Source organism: Nestor notabilis, unplaced genomic scaffold (genome assembly GCF_000696875.1).
Source record: "Nestor notabilis isolate BGI_N333 unplaced genomic scaffold, ASM69687v1 scaffold25051, whole genome shotgun sequence".
Classification (NCBI taxonomy): Eukaryota; Metazoa; Chordata; class Aves; order Psittaciformes; family Psittacidae; genus Nestor; species Nestor notabilis.
The window spans coordinates 6,400-10,603 of NW_009914586.1; positions in this window are offsets into that span (position 1 = coordinate 6,400).

A 4,204-nucleotide genomic window follows, 5' to 3' on the forward strand; every position below is an offset into this window, starting at 1 on the left:
TCACTACCCCCTTGACTTGAACTGGAAGCTATAAATGTTACAGCCCTGAATTCTGAAAGGATTTCTTTATGACTTGAATTTCTCTCCAAATTTGGCCATCGGTGGTAGCGAACCTTTATTCCATTGTTTTTTCAATTTCTGTCCCAAAACAGTAAGCAAAACACTGTATAGGTAACTGCCCTATTACATCAGGTGTAATTACTATGAACACATAATAATTCATTACCATATGATGATCATTCTGTGCTAGACATTGAACCAACGCAAAATCCTTCAGTGTCACTGGTGTATCACAGCAAATCAGCTGCAGTTAAAGCCTTGTTACATTTTGGATGTAAAAGTTTGTGATCCATGAAATAGAAGTAGCAGAACACCCTTATAGGTAAGTAAAGGTGGGTTTTGCTTCACAAAGAGATATAAGCAATAGTAAGATAAAAAGTACCACAGGGAACTGGGTGTTGAGGTAGATTTCTCCAGGCCAGCACAGAAGAGAAAGGAAAAGACTAGAGAGAGAAGAAGAATTCATCAAAAAACTTGTATTTTCTTTTCTAAATATTTGTGCAATGAGAGGAAGGCTGCTTTCCTGACAAATCAAAGAAGTAATAGTGTGAGGGTTTATTCTTATGTATGCAACACACCAAATGCACACTGATTCCAGGCAAGAACGTTGCAATTTTGCTGCCAAATTATACCCTACAAAAGGACACACAATTCAAAATGAAGCTGATGCTTCTTCCACAGATAAAGGATCTCATGTGGTGTACAACTTTGTGTGCATGGTTTATGAGTCCATATGGGCCAGACACACTATTTATCACAGCCATCTGAGTGCTTACACACTTCTGTTGTAACTCGATATAGTACAGTAACGGAACTAGGAACAGCATATTCCCATCCCTTCTTATCTCCCTGGTGACTGAACTATGTACTAGACTATACATTCATGTTCCCTCTTGGTCTCTCTGATTTAGTCAGTCTTGACAGTGTAAAATGGAAAAGGGTGACTGCATCAAGATCCCATCTAGCAGAAGGGAGCATCTGCATAGGTGTCCCATGTTTCATCACTTACAAAACCCACAAGTGTGCACGCAGACTCTGACCTGCTGTCCTTTTTTCCTGTTGTTTTACAGTCCCTGTTCACAACTGGCTTTCTCTTAACACGGGAAACAAAAAGGCTCATCCTTCAGTTTCTGAAGTTCTCTCATGTACCTGCTGCTATAGCAGAGCTGCCCTTGACAAGGTCTTTTCTGAACGTACTCCACACCTCATTAGTTTTTTCAGGTGCTGAGACTTCTCTCAGCACAGATTAAGTGTAATTGTTACTAGCATTGCATACAGGAGAATGGTGCATTTTACTATACTTTTTGCAAGTAAAGTTTTCTACCTGGATACATGGTACAAGCATTTTGGACACTGTCACATTAAATTAACAAACTGCAGAAAAATGAAGGCAGTGTTTGTTAGGGTCGATGATGCTGAAGAGTATATGCAATACTCATACAGGTACATAGTCTGCACTCTTCCTTCTTGTTTAAAATGGATTACAGTAACTTTGATCATTGTGGACTGGCAGCTGAATGTGAACTCTCAGTGCAACTTTGAAATTAAGGGAGCACATTCCTGGCTGCTTAAGCACAGGAATATTAAGCAGAAATAGAAAAAAGTATTATCTATGTGAGGCATTTGTGAAATGGTCACTGGGATTAATCTTTACAACATTGCTGTCTACAATTCAAATTAAAGGTTGCACAGCAAAAAAAGTTCACTAGAGTTTGAAGAATGATGTCACAAGAGCTAAACGTAGTGTAGTTTATGCAAGGAACAAACAGAAACTTTAACAGTTTACCACTACCTGCATACGGAAGCTTTGCCTGCTGTACTGACTCTTTAAATCTTGTCAAAAAGGCAGTAACAATATATTAGGATATTAAGGCTAGACTGATTTAGATAGGAGATAAAATTTAATAAAAATACATGAATAATTTCTTAAGAGACGTAGGCAATCCTCCATTATTTGAAGTCTCTGGATACCTTTCTAAAGATGGCACAAGACTCAGCATCACTGATCTGATTCGGGGAAAGCTCTTTGCTTTGCATTATGCAGGGATTCAAACTGAATGATCTTTTTTTGCCCCTGTTGACCATGAAGTCTATGAAACAGAATTTTTCAGTTTGAAACCTTTCCATAAAGCTTCCTCCTCATTCTAAATATACAAGAAGTTACAGCAGGGAATGGAGGTGGTGTCTCTCTTCCAGTTGTGGAATACGTTACTCCCTTCAGCCTCCAATCTTCTGAACCATTTCCTTCCGAAGAGTATCCCACATAAACTACACTGAGTGCAGTCCTTCAGTAAGGACTGCATGGCTAACCTCTGTTCTGTTTAAAAGCTTTTTGTATCTTTTTCCTACCTGAATTCCTCTGCTCCTTTTGCAAATGTACTAATTATCTAAACAGATTATTATATCACATTTTTACCTCTTTTTAATAAAGGAAAAATTAAGGCTTTGAAGATGGGAGTTCTGTTTTGAATTTGTTCAGAAGTGACAGATGACTTAACGTATGTAAATAACCTTTAGAGGGAGTGAATCCTTATCTTTTACTCTGCTGCTGTGTTAAGATCTATGGCATCAAATTGAGCTTTTTGCTGCATGTGGTCTATGAAGATACAGTGAGAACTCTGCATAAGACCTAGCTTTGTTTATACATACACTAGTTAAAGAGAGACAGAGCCGAAGAACAGCATTTAATTTTTATTAAGCCTTTGCAAAAACACAGACACTTTTCAATCAACTTGAAATTCATTATTTTAGTCAAATTCAAGTATTCCTTGCACATCTCATGGATTGGCACTAGCAGTAGAGGCAGCAGCACAAGCACAAAGCACTGGCGCTTAAAACAGAAATTAAGAGGGCTGAGGCTGCATAGATTTCAAAGGTTGTGCTATACAGAGAACATGGCAGATAGGGTGACAAACTACAGGCAGTTTCACCTTCACTGCATTACGAAACTGGTTATTTTATGCTGTGTTACTGGATGGTTATTTCTGGTGTGAAAAAGACAGGGGCCTTCTGGTGAGTTTTCTAAGCCTAGAAGGATGTATTTTGCATACTAGTAAGCACAGGAGGTTCATTTGCATAAAAGATTTGCAGTAGAAAAATACATTTTTAAATTCTCATTTTATCAAATTCAGACTCTACATCTCCACAGCTATCCAGAATAACACAAAGCTGAAACAGCACCTGATATAAATATCTTCTCATCCCATTTGCTCTTGGAGAGGACCCATGACATGAAAATGTCACCTGAATGCATGCCTAACAGCTATTGGCAGCGTGTCCCCTCCTTCCTGAGCACCTAAAGGCTTTATAATTCTGTTCATCTCTCTGGTTATGGAAATCTGCTGGCAATAAGATCAGTGCAATTCCTTGAAATAGTCATAAAGCCCTTATGACTGCTTTTGGAAGGGAGTAGAGAGACAATTAGGACAGGTCTCACCCATCTTTTTGTTCTTTTTCATTTTTTCTTTTTTAAGAAGTAACTGAATTACCAGAAGAATCAAACAAAAGTTTATACATATGTATCAAACAGGGTTGGACTACATGCCCTGGACTGGACACCCAGAGGTCCTTTCTAACCTCCACCATTTGTTATCCTCTGAAATTAACCTTCTAAACAAAAAAATTGTCAAGAAATAGTAAGTCTTTAACGTGAGGTCCTCAGACTAAACTGACGGGAGCAGAAAATCTTTAGAAGGTGCATTAATTTGTGTGCACTGAGAATTTGTCGCAACACAGCTTCATTATTTTCTATTACGTGGTTCTGAAATATTCGTAAAACCAATCAGTGCCTGTAATTAAAGGGGGAAAAAAATCGATTTTTTAATATGAAAAGGGACTTGGGTTACTGAACTGTCAAACCCCTTCACATGAGAAACAAAGGAATGAAAGGATTATGCAGAATCTAAAGTTCACTGAAATGTAAGAGCTATAGGCTTCCATTACATGAAAGAAGTGTACTTCAGACAACATGGAGAGAAACCCTGAAGCCCACAGCCAGAGAAACTTGAAGACAAAGCAGGATTTAGCTCAAATTCTCAAGCAAAAAGCTAGCAGCACAAAACCATACAGCAGTAAAACACAGCTTGTATAAGCTTTTAAGCCGTTCAAAATAAAAGATGGATCTTCCATTCATTAAATACTCCTG